Source organism: Trichosurus vulpecula, chromosome 5 (assembly GCF_011100635.1).
Source record: "Trichosurus vulpecula isolate mTriVul1 chromosome 5, mTriVul1.pri, whole genome shotgun sequence".
NCBI lineage: Eukaryota > Metazoa > Chordata > Mammalia > Diprotodontia > Phalangeridae > Trichosurus > Trichosurus vulpecula.
This window is the reverse complement of record NC_050577.1, coordinates 164,441,720-164,468,747: the sequence shown is the minus strand read 5'-3', so window position 1 is coordinate 164,468,747 and position 27,028 is coordinate 164,441,720. Positions and strand designations below refer to the sequence as shown.

Below are 27,028 nucleotides of genomic sequence, written 5' to 3'. Positions count from 1 at the left end.
AGGAGTACTCAACATGTCCAAATAGGAATCTAGGGAATAAGGAAGAATTCATGGATAGACATAGAATGTCAGCTTAGAGGATACATGGAACATCATTAAATAGTTTAGTGCCCAGTATTCAGTCCACTTACTTGCTTTACTTGAAATCTGACTCTCCTCTGATGATGTCATATACCTTACAAGGTTCACCACTAGAAGCTACTTCTTTCACTGCCTCCAACTCACAGGGCCAGGAGGAAGAGTGGTTTCCATGCTCCTCATTTTTGCTTCTAGACAATTCCTTTTGTATTATCCTTCAATAGCCTTTCCTTTTTTGAAGTCTATGTCTCAAACATTTATACTATCTTCTCTTCCACTCTATCTATTGTTAATTGCTGACCTTTGGACCACTCTTCTAACTTTTTTGATGGCTTTCACACTTGTTTCATAATCTTTTTCTTTCCCTCATTCCCTATCATCATCTGGACATCAATAATCATATTGACAAGCCCTATAGCATCTTGACCCCACAATTCCCCAACCTCTTCAACTTTAACAGCTTTCTTTTTCACATTACTTCAGTCAAACACTGACTTGGTTGTACCTTAGACTCACAATCTCTAGGAACTGCACCACCCCCATGACCTGTAGATGGTTTCTATAGGTCACATCTATAATCTGGGAATTTGCAATTTCAATCTGCTATGACAAGCTTTCATCTTTCTATCTTTGTTACCTAAACTTTATATATCCTCACTCTTATTGTGACCTTTGGTCCCTGAACTTAACCCTATCCTCCCAGTCCACTCACTGACTCTGCTTGTACTTGCTTGACTCCATAGTCTGTCACTTTCATTAACAAATTTTCTGAGAATCCCATACCTCCCTGATTTTCTGCCATTTCTAAACTGTTTATCTTCATCCTTGAATAACTCCAGCCCTCTTTCTCTGCTTTTGCTCCAGGGCTATGGAGAGTCATTATAGAGTCACAAAATTGAACTAATTTCATTTATTACAAATTTATGGGATAGAACCTCAAATGATCCTCTTACTGCTGCTTAGAATTTCTCCAGCTCCTCCTTTATTGGCTTTCAGTGTCATTCTCCATAGTAATAGTTTCAAAACTTATCTTTTTTTTCCTTTTGATTTCCCCTTCTCTCCTTCCTATCACCTTTAAATTTCCTAGCCTTCTTCTTCACTGATGAGTTTGAGGTTGTCAAGGGCACTTAAAACTTTTCATAAACTAACCCTTTCCTAACTTTCCAGCCTTCTTATACCCTACTCTTCAATTCAGTGACATGCCCTCCTGGCTGTTCCATGAATACGACATGCTCTTGGCTCTGGGAATTTTCCCTGACTGTCCCCTATGTCTGTAATGTTCTCCCTTCTCTGCTTCAACTATTGACCTCCATTACTTCCTCTAAGGCCCAGCTAGAGCTCCACCTTCTATAGGAAACATTTGTTAACTATTTCCTATTTATCCTGTTTATCTCTCTCTCTCTCTCTCTCTCTCTCTCTCTCCTTCTCTCTCTCTCTCTCTTCTCCCCTCCCCTCTCCATATTCTCTCCCCCATTAGACTGTAAGCTCCATGAGGACAGGGACTGTCTTTTGCTTCTTGTTGTATCCCCAGGGCTTATCACAGTGACTGGCATATACTAGGCACTTACTTTATTAAATTAAATTAAATGTTTATTGATTGGTTGATTGACTGAAGTTCCTCAATTCCTTTCTTCCTTCTCAAACCTTCTCAACATCACCCACTATCTGCTCTTTCTTCTGGTCATATTAGGAGAGATTATTCCTGCTCCTTGAGAAGAATAATCCAGCCATCTATGGCTTTGATTCTATTCCTTCTTGTCTCCTCCAGTCTTCATACATATCCTTTCTCTTAAACATCTTCAATCATTTCCTCTTTGCTGCCTGTCCACAAATGTCCTCAGTGTTCTTTATTCTTGAAAAAGCTTTCACTCAACCCTTCTATTCCAACCACTATTTTATCTTTTTCACCTCTACAGCAAAAATTTCTTGAAACAATTATTTACCCTGGTTACTCCTACTTTCTTGCTACCAATTCCCCTCAATCCCTTTCAGTTAGGCTACAAAGGCTGGAACTGCTCTCTTAAGTTTCTAAATGACCTCCTAACTGCCAAATCCATCAGTCCAATTTTTCAGCTCTCCCCTCCTTGGTTGCTCTTCAACCTTTGCTAATATTAACCACTCAGTCAAATGAAATATTTTAGAAGTGCTTAGTATAGTGCCTGTAACATAGTAGGCACTGTATAAATGCTCATTCCCTTCCCTTCTCCCTTTCCATTTATTCTTATTGGATGCTTTCTCCTCCCTTGGCTTCAGAGACACCACGTTCTTCTGATTCTACCTTTCTAAATGATCTATTCCTGTCCTTGCAGGCTCCCTATCCTCTTCCTGACCCTTTAACAGGAGTGGGGAAGTATTTTCCAAGGGTTGGTCTTTAGACATCCTTTTTTCTTTCTCCCTCTACATATTTTCCCTTGACAATTTCATTCACTTTTATCCCTTCAATTATAATGTCTGTGCTGATGACTCCCAAACATATATCTCTAGCCTATCTATTCTGAGTTCTAGGAACACATGTCCAAATACCTTCGTGGAGAACTACTCTATCTGCGTGTCCCACTGGATCTCAAATTCAACATTTCCAAATAGAGAGTTATTATCTTTCTTCCTAAATGTGCTTCTTCCAAATTCATTATCCCTGTTTATAGCATCATCATTCACCCATTCTCCCATGTTGGAGTCATATGTGATTCTCTCTCTCTCTCTCTCTCTCTCTCTCTCTCTCTCTCGTTCTCTCTCGACATTATTTTGCATGTATTTATATAATTCAAATTACCTAGGACAGAATTTTTCAGGTAAGAATCACATACCTATCTTCAGGATGAATGAATAAATTGGCCAAGCAGCTTAGGGTTGTATCTCCTGTCATTCTGAGGTCAATTCAATAATTTTTTTTCAAGAGAAATATTGACTTTGGATCTGAAAAATTGAAAGCAAATTATTCTGGAAATCACTAAGTGAGAATAAACACAAGGTTATTCCCTTTGATATCATCTTCTCAAGATATTCTTACTCTGGAGATAAATGCAGGTCAGATTTTGGCAAACAAACAATGCCTTTCCTTTTGCAAATTTAGCTTAATCACACCAACAAATATTTGTTGCCTGCTTACTGTATGTAAAGGATTTTACTCTACAATGTGATATTTAATAATGTCTATCATTTTTATAACTCTTTGATTTCGAAAGTGCTTTCCAAATATTATCTCATTTTATCCTCATAATAACACTGGAAGACAGATGCTATTATTGTCCCCCTTTTACAGATGAGGAAACTGAGGCAGACAGAGGTTAAGTGATTTGCCCAGGGCTACACAGCTAGTAAGTGTGTGAAGCCTGATTTGAACTCAGGTCTTCCTGCCTACAGATCTAGTGCTATATTCATTGTACAATCTAGCTGCCTACTACTGTATTTTGAAATAATGTAAATTCATCTCAAGCAAATGACTGAAACACAGCTGGAAAAATAAAATTTCACAGATGAATAAGAATGAAGGAGACTCATTTGCTAACTATGGTGAAAAGAACAGAGGTTATTTTCAATAACAAAGGTTGTAATTCTAAGTTTAGAAATGCTAGCTATTAACTTTAGGAGGGAAGTAAGTAAGACAAAATTGCGAGAGTCTGCAAATATGAAGGCAATAAAATCGCAACAAGAATCTGAAAGTAGTTAAGAGCAAAAAATGAGCCTCTGACTCCAGCCATGCTAGTTTTCAGATTAGACTGTCTTTGGAAGAATAAAAAATTTCTAGGCTGAAGCCACAGGTTAGGGTTTGGTTTTACTAATTACTGGAAAGTAGGAAGAAAGGCTGGGATCCTTTGTTGGATTATGTTGCAGACTGCTCTTTGATAGTAAAAGAACATTTTCCTGATGGTGGTTATTTCTTTATTGCCTTAACTTTCTTTACCACTCTCTCAATTTCTGACCTAAAAACCACTTTCATTTCTGCACTAAAAATGAATTCCTGAATTTCTAAGTCTTGTGTACATAAAGGAAAACATAGTTGAATTTGTTTAGAGTTTTTATGGTTCCTTCAATGGAGAACAGGCTATTAGGATTCATTTAATTAAACTGTATTCCCCCAGTATACTGAGAGACATTTTTTCCCAGTAGATAATTTATTTATTTGGATATCTTTGAAGGGTTTTATTTATTAGCTTTTATTTGGACACATTAGACTGGCTTTGTCAAATTGTACTTTGATGATAGGATATTAATCAAGAACTAAAAGGAACTTCAGAGGTCATGTAGTATGCCTTCCTAACTCCTCATTTTACAGGTGAGAAAACTGAACTCTATGGAGGGTAAGTGACCTGCCCCAGGTCTGAGAAGTAGTGAGCACCAGATGTAACATCTGAACCCAGGTGCCTTTACTATAGAACCAGGGCTCTTTCTACTGTACCAAGAATAGGTGTGGCCTCGCACAAACTGAGACCTGGGAAAGACCTTGATTTAGAAAGGCCAAGGTCACCCCCTGCATCCTGGGCCATGGCCAGTTGTGTTGACCTTTGTCTTGCCACTGAACTCTGATGATTCTGGAGAAGAGAGTGAGGCTGATGACTTTGCACAGCAATGCCTCATTTAAATCCAATTCACTGGCAAGCCATCACTCTCATGATGTTATTGGCCCCCTTTGAGAATGAAGGATGAACACCACCACCAGCAGTGTTCCCTCCTATAAGAGCTTTTCTCTTTGCATCAAAGTGGTTACTGAAAAATCAATATTCTAGCTATGTAGTACGGTTAAGAATTGGAAAACATATATTTCTATTATATGGACTCGGTCTCCCCTCACTGGTATTTGAATGTAAACTCAGGTTTTTCTAGTGTCAGGTTTGTTGTTGTTACCAAAAGGTATCCTGGGAGAAGAGTGAATTAATTGGGTTTGGGAGAGGCTTAAAAGTTTCTAGTGCTTATCAGTATGTCGGACCTATTTTTTGTTTTTCTATAGTGTTTGAATTCATTCTACCAAATACAGGTTGTACCTCCTCAACTTTTTAGTTTGGTAGATGACTAGTAAAGGGTTATCTAAGGCCCAGAGAAGTTAAGTGATTTAATCCTAGAGTCACAGCTAGTAAGTATCAGAGTTAAACCCAAGTCTTCCATCCTCCAAGTTCAGCACTCTAGTCCTTATGTTATTCCATAAAAAACTGTTTAATTTTCTTTGTCCCTAGGACACTAGGGACACTCACTGGTACCTTCTCCTTTTAAGTTTGGTACCTTTGCAAGCTAGATTAATTCTTTAGGTCTCTAATACCCTATTTAGTAAGCCACATATTTATTTAAGTTTCTTCATTAGTTTCATGGAATTAGGGTTAATTAACTGGGAAGCTTTAAAATCATGATCTAGCTTCCTAATATGATCCATGATGAAATAACAGACATACCTTATTTCCTAAAAGTAACTTATTGAAGACTATGAAGATATAACCCTTACAGTAAGAAAAAACAATCACATAATTTTTGAGCTAGAATGGATCTTAGGGACCATTTAGTAAAGGCTTTCTTCTCATTGGTGAGGAAGATAAAGCCCAAAGAAGGGAATTGACTTGGCCTAGGTCATGCAACTAGTGAGGGGGCAACCTGGATTAAAACCTTGGTTTTTTGACTCCTGGACCAGTACACTTTCCCATAGTATCACATTGCCTCCTATAGAATCTCCAGTATTTCTAAGGTTAGGTACAAACTGAAGCATTGCTGGAAGATCTCAGTCGTTAAGCCTGAAGAATTATCCAGATTGTCTAGATAACAGCTAGGAAAAGAGACTTCATGATGCTCAGCACTATACATTATCCACAAAAGATAGGGGATTAAGAAGATAAACATACAGAGTCAGTATCCTATGAACAAAAGCTTTCAGCTTTTGTGATCAGATAACATTCTACGTAAGTAGGCTAGCAACTCTTGAGTGCCAATCTGTCCAAGGAGGGAGTTGACTGTTTCTCTATGTAAATTTGAGAACAATATAAAGGAAGTTGAAATTAACAAGGATAAATTTTGAAGAAAAGGACTGAGGAACAATACAATAACAAACAACTTTGTAACTGGAATGTGCCTGTCAGAGGAACAGTTTAATTAGACATGACCTCTCCCCTTAAGGAATGCTTAATCTAATGGGAGACCTAACGAGTAAAGATATCAGATAAATTATGATTATGACAATTTGGTGTAGATTTATCACACACAGACTATAAAATAAAGATGGATTTTATAACCCTTACAATAAATATTTGTCTTAATTACAAGCCTCATGTTATATACACAGAACTCTAATTTCTCAGGTTCCTACTGGATGTAAAGGAGCTAAGGACACTTTTTGAACTTATACTTCTCTAGCTTATTGTGTCTCTATCTTCATTCTAGGGCAAATCTGGAAATGTCAGTTTCTGACATTCTCTAAAGGGTAGTCACTAGATCCCCTTATAGTCAATCACTCAGTCTTACAAAGCTAAAAATACAGCAAAGTTAATAGAGAATGAGCTTGCAAATAAGTCCCTGGAGAGCTAAGATATTTCTTTCCTATCCCTGCCTTCTCCCTGGTTAATTTTCTTCCCAGAAACCTGTACAATCTTAAAACATATAGTACCCCTGAGTGGAGTTTCAGTAAGAGTAAGGGTGGCTTTGCTTCTCTCTGTCACTATCTGCTCAGGGTTTACTATAGGCCTAACCTGCTAAGAAGTGGTGGGTGTTATCTGCAGCCTTTGCTTCCCTCTTCTCCTTGCTCTGATTTCTGTAGCTCAGCATCCGATGCCACTGTGCTTCATAGATCTCCCTCTTGTTTGGTTATCTTCTAGAATTGCTGTAGTTCTGTAGATAGCTCTAATAAAGTTCCCTAGGGGATGAGCTCTTTAGCAGCTGGCCTAAATATAGAGAACACTCTGAAATCTTGTTCAAATTTGTTACAAATCAAAAATAGACCTCTGGGCTAGCCTGCCTCTGTTATTTTGAAAGAAATCATTTTGTACATTTGAGACCCAGAGCTCAGGATGGCATGGGAACATTCTCTTATTGCACCATTCAAATAAAGCTCTTTTCTACTTCCGGCTAGCTTAGAGTCTGTCAACCCCAATTGTATCTTTCCTCTTCTAGTACCCAGGTGATGGTCTCTTGCTCGAATCAGCATCACATAGCATCATAGAATGTTGGAGTTGAAAGTCTATCTAGTCCGACCTATACCTGGACGTGAATCTCTTTAATAGCATAGGTCACAAATGTTCATACAGACTTTGTTCTAGTAAGAGAGATGCCACTGAATCTCAAATCAGTCTATAGAAGGGTGTGCTGATAAATGTTTAATAACTGAATCTGTGAAAAAAATGTATGTGTGACACACTTTTGAGTTTGATCTATATTAACATTTTCTTTCTTAAGTATAGACAAGCACCCAAAACTATAAATCAAGCCATGATTTGTAGCATTTGCTGACTTCTGAGGTATCACACTAAGACTTACACTGAAAATTTAAAAATTGGTTCTCACCCAGCATCCAGGTCTATTCCAATGAGTCCTATCTGCTCCTGGGGTGAAAGTATTTAAACTTCAATTTCAATATTTGCCCTTCCAGTGAATAGTCTGAATTAATTTCCTTAAGTATCAGCTGATTTGATCTCCTTCCTATGCAAGGGATTCTCAAAGGTCTTTTCCAGCATCACAATTTGAAAACATAAATACTGTGGCGCTCAGCTTTCTTCATAGTCCAACTCTCATAGCCATACGTTGCTCCTGGAAGAACTGTAGCTTTGACTATATGGATCTTTGTCAGCAAAGTGATGTCTCTGCTTTTTAGTATACTGTCCAGATCTGCCATAGCTTTCCTTCCAAAGAGCAAGCTTTTTAAATTTCGTGGCTACAATTGCTGTCTGCAGTGATCTTTCAGCCCAAGAATATAAAAACTGATGCTGCTTCCATTTCTTCTCCCTCTGTTTGCTGGGAAGTGATGAGACCAGTTGCCAAGATCTTAGTTTTGTTCATGGTAAGCTTCAAGCCAGCTTTTACATTATCCTCTTTTATCTTTATCAAGAGGCTTCTTAATTTTTCTTCACTTTTTGCTATTAGTCATAATGTCTGCATATCTGACATTGTTGAAATTTCTCCCAGCAGGCTTTTGATTCATCCAGCCTGGCATTTTGCATGATGCATCTCCATGTAAGTTAAATAAATAAAGTAACAACATGCAGCATTGTTGTATTCCCTTCCCAATCAATTGTTCCATATTCAGCTCTAACTCTTGCTTTTTTGGCCCACATACAGGTTCCTCAGGAGACAAGTAAGATGATCTGGTATTCCTATCTCCTTGAGGATTTGCCATATTTTGTTGTGTTCCACACAGTCAAAGGCTTTAGTATAGTCAACAAAGCAGAAGGAGATGTTTTTATGAAACTTCCTTGCTTTCTCCATAATCCAATGAATGTTGGCAATTTGGCTTCTAGTTCCTCTGCCTCTTTGAAAACCAGACTGCTCTTCTGGTAATTCTCAGTTCACATATTGCTGAAGTCTAGCTTGCAGAATCTTAAACACAACTTGCTGGTGTGTGAGATGAATGCAACTGTTTAGTAATTTGAATATGCTTTGGCATTGCCTTTCTTTGGGATTCAGATGTGAACTGATCTTTTGCAATCCAGTGGCCACTGTGGAGTTTTTCAAATTTACTGGTATATTGATGCAACATTTTAAACAGCATCATCTTTTAGAATTTTAAATAGCTCAGCTGGAATTCTTATTGTTAGTGATGCTTCCTAAGGCTCACTTGACTTCATTCTCCAGGATGTCTGCCTCTAGATCAGTAATTACACCATCATGGTTATCAGCAATATTAAGATTTTTATTGCATAGTTTTTCTATATGTTCTTGCTACCTCTTCTTAATCTCTTCTGTTTCTGTTAAGTCCCTACCATTTTTGTCTTTTGTTATGCCCATTTTTGCATGAAACATTCCCTCGCTATCTCTAATTTTCTTGAAGAGATCTCTTGTCTTTCCCATTCTATTGCTTTCTTCCATTTCTTTGCAGTGTTCATTTAAGAAAAACTTATCTCTCCTTGCTCTCCTTTGGAATTCTGCCTTCAGTTGGGTATCTCTTCCCCTTTCCATTTTTTCTTTCCTCAGCTATTTGTAAAGCCTCATCAGATGGCCACTTTGCTTTCTTGCTCTTTTTTTTCCTTTAGGATGCTTTTTGTTCCTGTTGCTGTTGCAATATTTTGAATCTCTGTCCATGGTTCTTCAGGCACTCTATCTACCAGATCCAATCTATTCATCACTTCTACTTCATATAAATAAGGAATGTTATTTAGGTCATACCTATACAGTCTGATGGTTTTCGCTGCTTTCTTTAATTTAAGCCTGAATTTTGCTATAAGAAGTTTATGATCTGAGCTATGGTCAGCTCTAGGTCTTGTTTTAACTGACCCTTGGCTGCAAAGCATATAATCAACATGATGTCAACATTGATAATCTGGTGATGTCCATGTATAGAATCACCCTTCGGGTAGTTGAAAAAGAGTGTTTGCTATGACCAATTCCATTTTCGGGGAGCTTTAATTGTCAAGAAGCTTTCTTTATATAAGCCTCTATTTTCTTACCTGCAAATTCCACCCATTGTTCCCACTTCTGCACACTGGGGCCAAAGAGATAAAATGTAATCTTCCGTTTGATAAGCCCTTTAAATAATTGAACACAGAGGACTTTACATTTTATTCTAGAGTTAAAAGAAATCCATTAGGACTTATTGAGGGTGGGAATGATATGGTCAGAACTGTGCTTAAGGAAAAATCACTTTGATATTTGTGGGGAGAATGAATTGGAGTGGGAGAGAGATTTGAAGTAGGCAGACTAATTAGTAGGCCATTGCCATGGTCCAGGTTACAAGTGATGGGGGCTTTGAGGTGTTGAGTATGTGAATATAGAGAAGGGGTCAGATATGAGAGACATTGTAGAAGTAGAAATGGCAAGATCTGGCAAGTGATTGGAATTGTAGGTGAGTGGGCAGTGAGGAATTGAGGATAGTACTGGGATTATGAACTTAGGAGACTGGAAGAATTGTGGTGCCCTTGATAAAAATTAAGAAATTCCATAAAGGGATGGTTTTTTGGTGAAAAGATTATGAGTTTCATTTTGGACATATTAAGTTTTACATGTCTCTGGAACATCCAAAATGAAACATCAAAAAGGCAGTTAATAATGAGGGAATAGAGCTCTGGAGGGACATTTGAGCCGGATATATAAATCTGTGAATCTCAAAGATAGTAAGTGGACCCATGGGAGTTGATGAGGTCACCAAAAGAGAGTAGAAAGAGAAAAGAAGGAGATGGAGGAGTCCACAGTTATTCTGAAGTCAATAAAAAAGCACTGAGGATTCTCAAGTTGGAATGTGACGTGGTAAGACCCGTGCTTTAGAAAGATGATTTTGGCAGCAGTGTGGAGGATGGATTGGAGAAGGCAGATGGTTAGTTGTCTACTACAATAGCCCAGGCAAGAGATGATGAAGGCCTGAACTAGGGGTAATGACTGTGTGATTGAAGAGAAGGATGCTCCGTGAGACAAGACTGGAAGCAAGATCTTCTTGACTCCACAATTATCTCTATATCTGGTATGCCATTCTGATTATTTTTTGCCTTGCACATATAAGGTGCTTAATAATTGTTTGTTGAATGAAATGGAGTGTTGTCTGCCCCTAGTTAAGCAGAATCAATTAAATTCTGTCAAAGGAGAAATTAGTTCTTTCTGAAAAACCTCATTCTGATTTGATGCCATGATACACTATTTCTACTGGTGATTAGACTTAATAGCTTATCCTGTTTTAAAGAGATATTGGAGACACACATTCACTTAGAAAGGTACCATATCTGTAGTGCTTATATTGCAAAGCCTTTTATTAAGCTCATTTCCTCTACAAAGGCATAGTTCCAGTCTGTCTATAAGTATTTGTATTTTTTCAAACCACTCCTGATGTTGTGAGTCCACTGAAGTTCCTAGAAAACAATCATTTGGCTACAGTCTTACATAAGAAACTGGCTTCTTTCTGTATTTAAGGGCAATTTGCTTCTCTTGAAAATCATCCAAGGAGACTCTAGGCTTCCTAGAATGAATTCAGGTCCCACCACACTAATTCCAATAAAATAAATTTAACACAAATTCTAAAAGGCTTTCACCTTTGCATTAAAAAAATTAAAATTCCACTTCTGACACTAGTTAGGTGATATTAGGCAAATTACAACCTCTATAGGGCCTCATTTCCCCCTTTAAAATAAAGCGTGTTGGACTAGATGCCCTTGAGATCCTTTCCAACTTTAAATCAGAGGATCAAAGAAAATATCTTTTTTCAGGTTCGTAGATTATCTTTGGATTTTAAATTGTTCAAGATTTCCCTAGTCCTAAGATTGGATAATGGTGTTTTCCCCCTAAGGCTGGTAAGATTTCCTTGATGCTAGACCACTGGCCTCAACTTTCAGAAAGGACATACCACTTTTACTTTCTACCTTTATGCAAAGATAATGCAAAAATTACTTCTTAAGCTATTGCTTTCTGGAAATGATCTTTGCTTGACTTCAATTCATACTCTTTAAAAAAGTCTTGAATTTAATTTTCTAGTTAGTCTTTAACACATCTTATGATTTTGTATTCATTTAATATTTTCCATTAAAGTGATTACTAATAACTGGATATTACCCATTTCCCCTTTTAGAATAGAAGACTGCATGTGCTTTCTAAAAATTAAACCCCACTATGACATCTATGGCATGTCCTTTTTATCCCCTTAATTACTCATTTTATTCTCGAAGAGAAATTAGTTTGAAATTATTCTTTTTTATCCAAGAGAATAATTCTGCATCTTCCTAGACATTCATGTTTTTCATTTTACCACAGGAACAGAGAACTTTCTGGATTTTAGGATTTTTTTTATATTTTCCTTTAGGGCCTTCCATTAGCTTTCCATTGAGGATCTGCACAATAGATTGGAAGCTTCCCTTTCCTTTGGGTCTTTTGGTATTTTGTGGATACCAATGGGACATCTGGTCATCTTCTATCATCCTTCACTCTCATTAGATGGCTGGTCCATCTCCTTTTCTGGTCATGCATATCTTTGCTGATGATACCTCTATGCTACTTCTTACATATAAATCATTTTTGTAATATGCTGTAATCTGTTTATACCGACCATACATATTTTATTGCTCTTTGAATCACCTGTAATTTTAATTCTTCAGAGATCATATCTCTATAGTATCACCAGGAAATTATTGGTGTTGGAAAGAAGGATTTTTTTTCTCTCTCAAGGAACAGGTTGGGATCCTTGAGAGCATTGCCAAAATTCTTAAACAGATAGGTGAGAACTGATAAGTATGAGTATTAAATTGGGCACCTAGCAATCAAAAGCCTTCCAGACTGAAAAGAATGGAAACTTCAGAGTATTAGTCCTGTTCATTGCAGAAACCTGGACTAAGCAATTGTTTTTCCTCTATTGATGCACAAGTTTCATTGATCAATCAACTAGCATTTATTAAGTACTATGTCTAGGCACTGTGCTTTTCATGTTTTTATGTTTTATTATTTTTTCATCTAAACAACTTTTAATTTTGTTAAAAACAAAGAAACAGACATGGTTCTTCCCTAAGGCATTCACCGTGTAAATGGAATGGAACTGTGTGAACTCAAAGAAAAAAGTGGATATATATTCAGGGCATAGGCTGGACTTTTTGCCCCTAAGTCCATTTTTGTGCTCTTAAACTCTGCTTAAACAGCCAAGACTAAGTGACAACTTTTATAATTAAAAAGTGAATCTAATCAGTTTGGATAATTCTGTTCACAAATCCCCTGCATTTGTATGAATACTTTATAGGAAATCTTCAAAATTTACAAGTTAATAGTAGAATTTATTAAAAATCAGAGCTGTGGAGGATCTTAGCTCAACTCCTTCATTTTACAGATAAGGAAACTGAGACCTGGAGAGGTTAAGTGACTTGACTGAAGTCACACTGCTAGTTAGAGGCAGAGTCAAGACAGGTCTCTAGGCTGCCTGTGTCCTGGGAAAGAGCTATTTTCAGAATGCTACGGAGTTTCCCTTATTTAGCCTTGTTTTGGTTGTGCCCATCCTGGGAATACCTAGGGAGTAAATAATAAGAATCAATTACTGAACATTTCTCAGGATTTAAAGCAGAAAGAGACCTTAAAAATAACCTAGTACAACCCCTAATTTTACGGATAAGGAAGCTGAGGCCTGGAAATATGAGTATTGGTTGAGGGAACCAGGCATATTTAACCCAGAGGATAGAAACCTCAGGGACAACATGCTAGTTGTCTTCCAGTATTTGAAGGGCTATCATGAAGAAGAACTAGGTTTGGACTGTTTGGCCCAAAAGGCAGAGCTAGTAGCGATGAGTGAAAATTTCAAAGAGACAAATTTAGGTTTGATGTTAGGAAAAAGTTCTTAAAAATTAGAGCTGTCCAAAAGTGGAATGTGTTAACTTGAAAGGTGGTAGATTTAAGAGGCCTTTAAAAAGAGACTGGACAACCTCTATTGCAGATATAATAGTGGGGGTTTCTTTCATGTAAGCATTGAACTAGGTCCTTTCCAACTCCCAAACTCTCTGAAACTTTGATTCTATGCCTAAGGTTACAAAGAGAGTTGAACCTTATGAGTCTAAATCTAGGGCTTGTCCCACTATATCATGGTCTCTTTCGTTGAACACCTACTGTGTGCCTTTTTTCCCTCCAAACTCTTCCCTCTTCCAAACTTCCTCATTTGGGGCATCTTTCTTATTAATAATTTTGCTTCATATAGTTGTTAATAGTTTGCAATTCTTTTGAGAATTGTTTGTTCTTATCCTTTGACGACATATCTATTGGGGTATGACTTTCAGTTAATCATGCATATGTATATATGTGTGTACGTATGTATGTGTGTGTGTGTGTGTGTGCATGTATGTTGTGTATATATCTTAGACACCAAGCTCTTACCAAAGACTTTTTTCCTAGTTGACCACTTCTCTTCTTATCCTAGATACCTTAATTTTGTTTGTGCAAAAGTTTTTAAATTACATGTAATCGAAATATTATATTTCTTCTGGCATTGTCTAGATTCCTTGTTGAGTTAAGAATTCATCTTTTATCTATAGCTAGGAAAGTTATATACCTGCCTCTAGCTTTTTACATGGTGTGATCTTTAATATTCATGTCATGTATCCATTTTGAATTCATTATGGAATATGGTGTAAGATGTTGGTCTAAGACTAATCTCTGTCAGAGTATTTTCCAATTTTCTCAGCATTTGGGAAGGCTTCAACTTCTTGAAGTTTTGAAGGGAGGGGACAGATAAGATATGGCAGAAAGCAGAGGGTATTTCAAGTGGTAAAAGCCAATTATAATGGCTCAATTTCAGTTGCTTTTAGGACATTGGAGATATTCTAAAAGCATTGAGAAATATGGGACTAGAAAGAGATTCATGCATAAGGGGTAGATACAGAGATCTAAGAGTGTGTGACACACATGGTTGTATTTGAAATTATTCAAAGCATTCTTCTATTAACTGTTGTTCAGGAAAAACATAGCCCTTTGCAATAGTTAAAAAAATCTTGTATGTATTTCTCTCTTATCACCAGAAAGTTGAAACTCATAACTGGAAAGTTGGCTGAAAGATCATGAATTTCAATAAATGCAGTGACATGTAGAAGATTTAATATAGGTCATACAATTTGAGAGAGCATATCTGCATTATTGAAACCATGACTTTTGGACTATTGAAGTAAATGTCTACTTTTCTAATGACAAAATATAAGAAAATTTCATCATTCCAGCCATATGATCACAATTTTAACATTAAAATTATTGTATCTGATATACAAGACTGAATGGCAGCAGTAACTTTGATGTGTATTTTTTAAATATAATGTTATTTATGTTGATAGCAATGAAAAAGTGAATGTAAATTAGAATGGTTATGGTCTTTTTGTTGCAGTGGTTGTGAATTCATTTTCAGCAGCCTTTGGTGACTAATTATGGACTATAGTGAAAGCAAAATGAAACACATGCCAACCCACTGAGGTTCTGTTTTGCATCAAGCTCATTTTTAGATGATCAAACAATAACTATCAGCTCTGCAAATATCTTGGTGATGATCCAGCATGATCAAAATAATGAATGCTGCCAGTATATTTGGTTACTCTATTAAAAGTTTTAAGCATTAGAAGATGTCATAGGAGAGAAAAGACTTTTAAAATTTGGACTCTCAGAATGAAAGGAACATAATTTTTAAACATCAAAATATTAACAATCAAAGAAAAATATGTGGCCAGGAATGAAAAATAGATTTCTGTATTCTAAATGGAAATACCAGCTAGTTGCCAGTTCTTAATGCATTACAGATTTTGTAATCTGCAATTACCTAGCTCATATGGCTTTAAATCAACTGGTAACCAATGGTCTCCTCAAAGGGGTTACAAATAAAAATCCATGAAGGAGGTGCCCTTTTAAAGCTTTGGTGAGGTTTATAGCCCTATGGAAGCATTTATTCAATATCCTGGACATCATTTCAGATGCCTCAGATGGGAGCATAAGGGCTATTCAGGATGTACAAATTCCTGGTCTTTTTGGCATTACCAAAGCTTCTTTCCTAAGTCACTGTTGGTAATTGAGTAGAGGTGGTAAATGATATGAGATAAAAATATGAGAGTGGTGTTAGAGGGGAAAGATATAAGATAGGACTGTGTGGCAGGAGTAGAATTCTAAGCCAGGGCAGTGGGGAAAAATAGGAGACATATTTTATGACTACTAGAGAAAATGATACCTGTGAAGCTATGTCTTTAGTAGTCCTTGGATGATAGGGAGAGAAGCCTTATTTGTCATTGATATCTCATAAAGAAATGTCATTCAGCCAACAAACATTTAAGTACTTAGTTTGTTCCAGACACTATAGTAAATGTTAGAAACACAAAAGCAGTTTTTGCTCTAAAGAGAAGATGAGCTGGTCATTTGGCAAGATCAGACAAGGGGCTACAGGCAAATAGCCACAGTACAAGTTTATTATTGGAGGATATGAGTTGCACAGAATATGTATCATGGAGGGATTATGATATGCATCATTGGAGGGAACATTTAAATAGACAAGATCACAGAGTAATTTGAGTATCAAAATAAATTGTATAATTTGTGATAAGACAATGGTCAAAGTAGAATCATTCAATCTATAGTATGGTATAAAATGAATGAATGAAAAAATGAATGAATAAAAATGCAGTTGTGGACAGGGCATGGAGCAAAGTGTAGGGTCATGGAATATGTAAATAATTTAATGATGCTTATGTCCAAGGTTTTCTGAGTGAATAATCTCCATTTCCAATACTGGTTAAAAGGAATCAATGTGGCTTTTCCTCCTATGAAAGGTGAAGCAGCTTTTGTACATCTCTTAGTTTAATGGAACTGAGGGTTTGAGGAAGACAAAGACACTCGTCTTAGTTCCCATAGCATGTCTGAAAGTAAATCTTAAGTTCCTCAGATTCTGATTTAGGGTTAGGAACTGGACATGTGATCTGATTGGTGTAAACTTCGGGGTAAGGAAATTTCCGTTACCCATTCAGGTTGGCACCTTTTTTGCAACTTACAGTTTAAAAAAATTAAAAAAAAGAAAATAATCTCTTAAAAATTAGAATTGGGCAAATGGAAACTAATGACTCCACGAGACCTCAATAAACAATAAAACAAAGTGAAAAGAATGAAAAAATAAAAAAAAATAGCAGTTTAAAATACATGGTATACCTATTCAATGTAAGTTGGATTGAATTGAATAGGCTAGTGATGGCCACTGGGCTCTAGCCTCTGGACACTGCTGAAAAAATCTGGTTCCTGCCAAGCATTTTTTTTTCTTGCATACCTTTCACAAGTACAATGTTGGCAAAGGATGTCATTTAGGATGCATTTCTTAATTTGGGGTATTCTTGAGAATATGACAGAAAGGGACACATTATTTAAATCTGAATAAGGGGAGAAAGAATTAAATCCCAGTCACACTATAGTTACATTTTAGAAACTATCAATGACAGTTTATAGCATTAAAAGCCACAATCTACTTTTCCCAAGCCAAAAATGGAGCGTTTTTGTGACATCACAAACAATGAAAATAATTTGTATTCTTGTAAAGTGATGAAAGTTGGGAAATGGGAAAATATGACTCTTGCATTTCTCAGATCTAGTAACAATAGCTCATTAGAATACATCCAACATGTAGGAAAATGATACAATAGAGCCATTCTCAGGCAGAGAATACAAATATTACAAACTAAGCGATGTGTCCAAATCTATTTTCAAAATCACTATACTACAGGATTCAGTAAAATTACAGTTGCAATATGGTTTTTAGGTTGAGCTGAGCAATTCTCTTCTCTGGAGGAAAAAAAGAACACCAAACAAGTGACCTTTTGTGTTTCCCAGAGGGATGACAGCATATGGGTACCTTTAAATAACACTCTAATTAGGAGTCAGTTTGACATGACAGAAGCAGAATCCAGAACTAATGAAATAGGTGGGAAATCTTATGATTATCCATTTCCAAAGGGCAGTTTAGAAATATCAAGTATTTTAAACTTGAAATTTTACTAACACCCAATACGGGTTTAATACTATGTAACAACTTTGTCTACAGTGAAGAAACACCATGGCAGAACGGATAGAGTACTGCTAGTCTTGGAACCAGCAAGACCTGGATTCAGATTCTGCTTCTGACACAGGTAGCTGAACCCTGGTAGCTCTAAGACCACAAAGTATGGGTGGACTGGAATCTGCAGTAGGGGAGGAATTTCCTACAAGAACAAAATCACAAGTCCTTGATGTACAGACATTGATGACAAAATCTTCCCTTGGAGCTCAGCTCAGGCCCTACTTTTTCTGTGAAACCATTCCTAGGGTTTCTAGCTGTAAGTATTCTCTGACTTCTTTGAATTTCCTTTTATTTACTCAGGTGTCTGCTCACTTCATAGAATTACAGCATCATTGGCATAGAGCTAGAAGAGATAACAGAAGTCATCTAGTCTGACCCTTTCATTTTCTAGCTAAGGAAACTGAGACCTAGAGAGGTTAATTGACTTGCCTGAGGTTGCACAACTAGTTAGTGGCAGTAGAGGCATATGGACTGCTCAGGGAGGACTAGCACCTCTGGTGTGAGGGCTCATCGAGCCCCTCTCGGGGCTGCTGATTCACCTTTGGTGTCCACCTGTCACCTAGCTCTCACCTGTGGCTCCAAAAAGCTGTAGCACGTGCGGTGGCCACACCCTGGTAAAACAGTCTTGGCAGACAGGCTAAACCAGGTTGAGGGTAACTGACAGGACTCAGACTCACTGATGAGTAAAGGGGGTGTCTACCCCAAACATGCGAAGACTTTTCCAGGAATGGGCAGATGAGAACAATTTGTTCCAATGGCCATGAAGGCGGATGAAGCAGATGCTGTGGAGCCCTTAGAACTTGATCAGACATTGGCGATGCCAAGATCATCTACTGCATCTCAGGCAATCACCAGTTGCCCTGACTTTTGTCCTGCTGCTGGACTTCGATGACTCTGGATGAGAGAAGCAGACTGTAGACTTTGTTCAACTTTGAGTCATTTAAATCCAATTCATGAGCAAGTCAAGACGTCATTGATCCTCTTCGAAAACAAAGGACAAACAACAACAACAGTTAGTGATAGAGATGGGATTTGAACTTAGCCATTTGACTCCAAATCCATTGCTCTTTTCAGGTGCTACACTGGTGACTTGCATCCTTCCGGCAGAAAGGAAACTCCTTGAGGGCAGGGACTTTTTGATTTTTATTTTTGGATCTCTAGCATCTAGCAGATTGCCTAGTACATACTAGGTGCTAAGTAAATGTTGAATTATTAAAGACATTTAACTTTTAGACTTGGCTTACCCACCTGCCAAGTTAAGATAATACTTGGTGGTGTTGGGAGGCTTTCTTTGTTAATAGTTGATGAGTCCATAGATATAGAGAGTGCCAGGCCGGGAGTAAGGCAGACTCATCTTCCTGACTTCATATTTGGCCTCAGACACTTACTAACTGTATGACCCTGGGCAAGTCACTTAAACCATATTTGCCTCAGTTTCCTCAACTGTAAAATCAGCTGGAGAAGGAAATGGCAAATCATTCCAGTATCTTTACCCCAAATGGAGTCACAAAGAATTACACGTAACTGAAAAGTGACTATATATGTATATATATACATACACACATACATATATTCATGTATGTGTGTATATATATTTAATTAGATCATTGACTATATCCAATATGTTCTGCTATTAATCCTTAATTGGACTCCATGATCCCATATCCTAAGGGATCCATAACACAGCTGCATGAAGTCAATGATACTTGTGAATTCAGCCTGAACCAGATTAAAATGTAATTGGGAAATACTTTATAAAATTAAACAAAAATAAAATAAAACATAGATAATTTTACACTTTAAAAACTAAGCCAACATAGATCCTAATGTATGGTGTAGTGGCCCCATTTCTATTTGAGTTAGACACCACTATCTTAAGGCAAGAATTGTGTCCAGACACTTAAATGTTAGAAAGTCAACTTTTTTAAAAATTCTGTTCTAATTTGATGAGGAAAAGAAACAGTCACTATTTAAAAAAAAACCACAGAACAACAGGATCAGCACATGCAAATTACCCTGGCAATTACTTAAAATGTAATTCTTTTTTTTTTTTCAAAGGGAAGAGAGAAAAAAAAAACTGGAAAGGGACCGTATTGTTCCAAAGTTATGCCTTTTCTGACAATTATGTTTTCTTGTTACTCATGACTCATCTAACATCAATATTAGTTAATAGATGAGCAAATATTACCTATATGATTCCAAAACAAGTCTTTGATGGTACAAGCAGTCTGAACAGTATATTTCATGGGACAATATTGAATCGGTATTGTCTATTTTGAGAAGCACATTTTTGTTTTCAGAGAAAATTCTGAATCACTATTAATTTTTTTACTTCTGGTTCCTACTACTTGCTTCCAGTCTACATGGTGGCTTTTCTCATTTCTCCAACTGCTAATGCCCTTCAAACTACCTTGTATTTATTTTCCTCTCTCTATATATTTAAATATATGCATATTTTCACCATTGATAGGATGTGATAAGAGGCTCTGGTTCACATTTATTTTGTATCCCCAGTGCTTGGCACATAGCAGGTGCTTAACAAAGGCTTGGGGATTGGTTGGTTGATTGATTCCAGGCCTTATAATTACTGAGAGAGAAAGTACCTTGACAAATCACTGGGTCTAGTCCCTTGACTTTTGGCAGAATAATGTCTATACTCTCCAAGGAGGAGACCAATAACAACTCATACTTATATAATGATATTTTTTCTAAAGAATTAACTTTCTTTACAATGTTGTAAGATAGTAGTGCAAAGAGATCTTGAGTCAGTTCTTTTCCTGAAGATTTCCAAACCTCTCTCTGGTAGCTTGTTTAAATGTTTATCATCTTGAATATAAAGTTATTCTTCATCTCCAGATGAAAATATTTATTTTGCTTCACACCTCTGGGACATGAAGGATAAATGAGCATCAATTCCCTCACAAAACAAAGCACCTGTCCTATACTTGAAGATACACTTCTCTTTTTAAGGCAACTTTTTTTTTTAAGCAACCTTTTCCCGCAAGGTCTATTTTTCATCCCTTTAATTATTGTCACTTTTGTTCTTTTCTATTATTTGTACCATCTGGTGAACAAAAGATACACTATACTCTAATAGAACCTAAATGATCCTAACTTTGGTATGACTTTTAGAGTCCTTCACAACCTGGTCCCAACCTACTTTTCCAGTTTCATTATCTATTATGCCTTTTCCTCCACTTTACCATCTAGCCAAACTGACTTTCTTGGTATTTCTCACACATGAAACTCCATCTCCTATGGCCTTTGTACTGGCTATCACTCATGCCTGGAAGGCACTCTTTCATTGCCTCTTCCTCCTAGAATCCTATTCTTTCCTCCCTCCCTTCCTCCTTCCCTTCCTCCCTCCCTTCCTCCCTAATTCAGTTCAAGTACCACCTGTTACATAAAACCTTTTCTGATCAGGGGTGAACCTGACTCCTCCCCCCACCCAACTACTATTGTCCTCCCTCCCTCCCTACTTTGTTTTAAAGCTGTATTATATATGTACGTATCCAGCTGTTTGAGACCAGGGTGCATTTCATGCCAGAGTGCTAGTGCCTCACAGAGTAGATCCTTTAAAAATGTTTCATCATTGATTGATGATTTCCCAGTCCTTGCATATCAGACTTCTAATATATTCCGGTATCTTTTTTTTCCCTTTGGTACATTGATTTTCTTTCATTATGGTCTTAAATTCAGCTTATCAAGATCCTCTTGTATACTTGTGCTATTAGTGTTGACACATTTTTTTTCCTTCTGGGAATTTGGGATCCAGTAGGCTCAGTCACTGTTTTAAAGTTTGACCTTTCTGTTTTAACTGCTAAGCTACAATGAAGTGAAGGATCCAGAAACTTAGCTGTGCACGAAACAAGTCTCCATGAATCTGACAAAACAAACAGACAGCAATGACAGCAAAACCAAAACCCACTGGGAATTTCTGATAAACTATTTGGATAAACTACTAAATGGATGAAAGTCACTGGATAATCTATCTTTTAAAGCTGTAAGCCTGGTCTTAGGGATAAAATTATTTTGTTAGGTTATAAAATTATACAGGAGGCCCTCAGAGTTTTCTTGGAATTCCCCACCTCTGGCAGAGGGCAAGTCCATACTCTCTTGTTTTTGAAGATAAATAAAATCTAATTTCATAGGTGAAATCGAAATATAAAAGAGCATGCTTGAGATTACTACAACTTTTCCTCAATAGGGCAGTCCTTTCATTGGGTTGTTATATAGGAAGATGACTTTTAAAAAATATTTTTTTTAAAAAGGGGAAGTGGTCTATCCTTTTTTATAGCATATTTTATCTTCATATAACATTTTTAAATTAATGAACGTGGCACATGGCATGAATATGGCATTCAATAGTTTTATCTGAGTATGTTGACACTGTGCTGGAAACACCTCTGGGGCCAGCATTTTGCCTAGATTACCTCCCCCTCTCCCATGTTAGGTCTCAAATTACAGGGCGAATTTTTTTTTTTCGGATGTCAAAGTTGTTGGATACTGGAGCGCTCCTTGGGGTCAGGCTATTCTATCTGATTTTGGCCCACTCAGTTTAGCCTTCTTAATTTCCACTATCTAACTGGAAATTGGACTTTGTCTAGCTAGCTTAGATTTTTTAAAATAGGATAGTTATCTTGGGAGAAAAAAGCTTTCTGAAATGGCTTGTCTTCTGGAAGCTTTGCCCCTTGTGCTATACCTCTGCAGGAGGCAGATGCTCCCTGTGGCTGAGAGGCCACGGCAGGGGCACCACCCAACTGGGCTTCCCCCACGCCCTTGCCATCCCGGTTCCCTGGCAACCCCAGGGAGGACTATCTTGCATTAGGAGGCCCCGCATCCCTTCTCGGAACCAAAGCTCAGCTGGGCAGGGAGGCTGCGGCTGGCTGCTACTTCTCGGCCCCCCCCCCCCCCAGTTCCCACACCACCTGCTCCCCTCTCTCAGCTCAGCACCTTCTCTACAAGACAGCTCTCGAAGCTCTCTCGTCCCCTCCCTCGAAGCCATCTCCGCCAACCTTCCCCGCCTCCTGTGCCAGCTCCGCGCGGCGCCAGCGCAGGGCCCTTTCCTTTCCTTCCCTCCCTCCTTCCTTCTCATCCTCGCTCTCTCCCTCCCTCCCTCTCTCCCCCGAACCCTCCCTCCGCTGCGTGACGGAGGCGACCCGCGCTATCAGCCTGGCGATCCTGGGGGAAGCGGCAGCGGCTGGAGCAAAAACAGCAGTAGCTAGCTGAGGCCAGGTGGGGTGCGCGCAGCTGAGAGCGGAGAAGACGAAAGGCTCGCCGGCTCGCCCGCTCTGCTCCGCTCCCTGCCGGCTGGGTGGCCGGTTGCAGAACCTCTCCTGCGCTGCGCGAGGCATCTGGATCCCCCACCCTCTCCGGAGGTTTCCTGTCTCTCGGCTCGCTCCCCAGCCCCGAGCTAGAGATGCAGCGGCTGGACACCGCTGCGGCGCTCAAAAGAAGGCGCAGGCTGTCTGTCCGGGCGCCCAGGCGCGGGAGCTCGCCGTGCTGGAGCTCCGCTTGGCTGTGCTGCTGGGCGCTCGCCGCCGGCTGCCGGGCGGCTTGGGCTGTGGACCTAGCCGCCGCCTCCAGTCTCCCGTTACCTCCTTGCCAAGAGGTGAGCAGCGGCTGCCGTCGCCGCTTAGCGTGTCCTTTACCTGGAGTGTGTGAGTGTGAGAGTGTGTGTTTATATGTGTGTATTTTCCCTGGCTTGTTCCCACCCTCTAGTCCTGCCTTGAAAAGATCCGGGGTTTTGTTCGTTGTTGGGTCAAGCTTGTCCTCCGGGCTGGCCACTGGGAGAGTGGCTTATAATAATACTGGTGTGTGTGTGTGTGTGTGTGTGTGTGTGTGTGTGTGTGTGTGTGTATGTATGATTTTTAAAATGTGCACGTGTGTGTTTGGGAGGTTCTGAGGGAGTATACAGTTCTCTCCCTCTCTCTTTTATTCCGGGGGTTGGGGACCATGGGTTGAAAGAGAAAATTTTGTACTGGAGAAGATGGGGGAATCCCCCTACTAGTGGGATTTGGGGTACGAGCTTCTCTTAGCTCTCTTTAGAGCCTTGCATGCAGAGAACCCCTGCCTTTGCCTATTCCCACCACTCACTCTTCCTTTCCTACTCCTCCTCACCACGCCTCCTCCTACAGGCTAAGCAGACTTGCTCAAGTAGATCTTCGGTGTTTATTGGGATTCTGATAAATGTGGAAGGTGAATAGAGAGAGAAGTGTGTGTGTGTGTGTGTGTGTGTGTGTGTGTGTGTGTGTGTGTGTGTGTATGTGTGTGTCTGGGGAGCAGAGGGAATGGAGTTTGGAAGAACAGGAAAAGGCAGCTACAACATTTTGCCTTTGGGAATTGCTGAATGCCTTGGCTGAAGAGGTTAACACTATATCCTATCTCTGTCTCTATATACATGTGGATTTATTGTAATGGTGATGAGGGAAATATTCTCTTATTATGGATTCTAGGCTTTGCTGTTCCAAGAATTTTTGGGGGGGGTGGTGTCACTAGGTATCTATTTTTATTTTTTTAGGGTTCAGAGAATGCATAATGAAAATAAATGACAGGAAACAGAATTTCCCACTTTGAGAAGTGATGGCAGTGGAGATATGGGCAGTGGGGATTCAGAGAAGCAAGCCTATTTTAGGATGCTTGTGATGAATTAGAGTGATAGGTCAATTAATTTGCAGGACAAAAACAGATGAGCTGATGGTCTTTCAGTGTAACAGGGCCAGACCTATCTCCTGCCTATTGCTGTAACATAAACATTTTAGTCTGGCTCTGATTAAGCAGGCATCTTGCTCTGGACATCTTTGGATGCCCATCTGTCCCCTTCCCCCGGTCATTTATGATGAAGAGACAGCCACTCACTAATGTAAGGTATCAAAGTGGGCTGGGCTGGACTGAAATGAATAGAAAAACAAATGAGGAATGGCTACCAGCTCCCAGATGTACTTTAGTTGTGGAAATCTGTGGCAAATCTCAACAAGCAGCTGTGTTTAATTTGAGTTTATCAAGATCATTAAAAAATACACACATACCAAAAATAACCCCCCAAATCCCAATTATCATGTGCCTAATCTTTAATCTCTCCTCTCCAGCTTTCATTTTAATCATATCCAGAAAATAGTCCAGTCTTCCAGCTTCCCTACTAAAACTGCTCCCCCAAGGCTAGTCACATGAAAGAGAAAGCGTGTCCAGTAAAAAAAATCCAGATACATTATATATCTACATGTACATGTATACATATGTACATGCACACACACATACATACATATATTTTCAGCTTCTCAAACCTTAACTTTCTTCCTGTTGTTGGAGACTGCTATAGGAAGCAGACTGATAGAAATGAATGAAGGTCAGGGCAATGGCCCTGCAGGAGTTGTTGTGATGATGATAAATTAGTCACTACAACTTTAGCAGTCTTGTAGGTGAGAACACAGTCTGTACTGAGAGGAAAAGTAGATTAACTAAATCTGGTGCCAAGATTCAGAAAAAAGGATCAGAAAAGAAAGGTCAATCAGGACTCAAGGTTCAGGAAAGCTACATTCCTTGTCCTACTACTAACTAGTCTTAAATCTAGTGTCTTAGTTTTCAATTAACAAAGTATATGGGAAGATTATATCATTGTAGTGTATCTGCAGTTGTTTTTCTAGCCATGGTGATTCACTGTGCTAGAAGGTAGCCAGAAGGTTGCCAAGGTTAACCTGTCTATATGCACAAGTGATTCCATTCTATCTTGTCTTCTCCAGCAGATTGCTGCCTCCTCATTCCTGATCTTTTACTAATCTTCAATACCTCCTTTTCTATAGGCTGCTTCAATAATGCCTACAAACATGCCCAGGTCTCCTTTAACCTCAAAAATCCCTCAATTGATTTGTCCATCCCTGCTACCATTTCATATTTCTCCTCCCTTTTATGGATAACCTCTTTGATAAGGCTGTCTCCAACAGGTGCCTCCACTTCCTTTCCTTTCATCCTCTTAACTTTCTGCAGTCTAGCTTCTGACTTCATCATTCAACTGGAACTTCTCTCTTCAATATTTTCAGTGATCTCTTAATTGCCAAATTCAATGGCCTTTCCCAACTCTTTTCCTTCTTTATCTCACTTCAGTCATTGACATTGTCTGTCGTCCTTTTCTCTTTGATACTCTCTTGGTTTTCATGATGCTATTCTATCCTGGATCTCTTCCTACATGTTTCACTGCTCCTTCTGAGTCTCTCTTGCTAGTTCTCCATTCAGCTCACTGTCGCTGGCTGTGGGTATCCCCCAAGTCTCTGTCTGTGGCCCTCTTCTCTTCTTCCTTTTTACTGTTTTGTTTTGGCTCTCATGGATTCAGTGATCATTTCTATGCTAATGGTTCCCAGATATGCTTATCCAGCCCTAACCTTTCTCCTGATCTCCACTCCTACAGCTCTAATTCCCTATTGGACATCTTGAACTGGATGTCCAGTAGAAATCTTAAGCTCAATGTGTCCAACAGGGAACTCATATTTCCCCCCAAGCCACACGTACCACCATAGATCTCAACTCAGGTTCTCAACCTAGGTATCATCATCCTCAACTTCTCACTATCTCTCACTTCCCTTCCCCCAACATCCATCCTAAAAGTTGTACAGTCCTATCATTTCTACCTTCATAACATCTCTCATATATGCCTCTTTTCCTGCTATGACACTGCCACCTTCCTGGTCTAGATGCGCCCCCTCCCCCACCTAAACTGTGACAATAGCCTTCTTATTAGTTATCTTACCCCCACTCTAGTCCATCCTTTCCCCAGCTGTCAAAATCTGCCTATTTAATAAACTCCAATGGCTTTTTATCACATCCAGGATTAAGGGAAGGCAATAAACATTTATATAGTGCCTACTGTGTGCTAGGGACTACACCAACCATTATCTCATTTGATCCTCACAACAACCCTCTGAGGTAGGTGCTGTATTATTTCCATTTTGCAGTTGAGGAAACTGAGGCAAACAGGTTAAGTAACTTGCCCAGGGTCACACAGCTAGTGTCTGAGGCTGTATTTGACTTTCTTTCTGACTCTAGAATCAACATTCTATTCATTGTGTCACCTATCTGCCAAATTTTTGACATTCAAATTCCTCCATAAATGGACTCCTTCCTACCTTCTTACAACTTCTTCTCTCTTTCCCTTCCCCCATCATACTCTGTAATCCAATAGCCTTCTTGCTATTCCCTATATAAGACACTTTATCTCCCAACTCCATGCATTTTCACTAGCTGTTTCCCATGTCTGGAATTCCCTCCCTTCTCATCTCTATCTCCCAGCCTTTTTGGCTTTCTTTAGGGGCCTGTTAAAAT

The 27,028-nt window shown here is 38.8% G+C and overlaps 1 protein-coding gene and 1 pseudogene across 1 annotated transcript in view; one reads left to right on the top strand and one right to left on the bottom strand.

The window, feature by feature from the left end:
* Positions 1 to 25,717, bottom strand: part of LOC118851104 — a 105,611-nt pseudogene extending 79,894 nt beyond the window's left edge.
* The window catches only part of ELAPOR2 (endosome-lysosome associated apoptosis and autophagy regulator family member 2), a 196,938-nt gene continuing 193,190 nt past the window's right edge, over positions 23,281 to 27,028 (top strand). The window contains exon 1 of the mRNA XM_036762173.1: positions 23,281 to 23,327. The gene's annotated coding sequence lies outside the window, so the exon portion shown is untranslated. The remainder of the gene's footprint in view (positions 23,328 to 27,028) is intronic.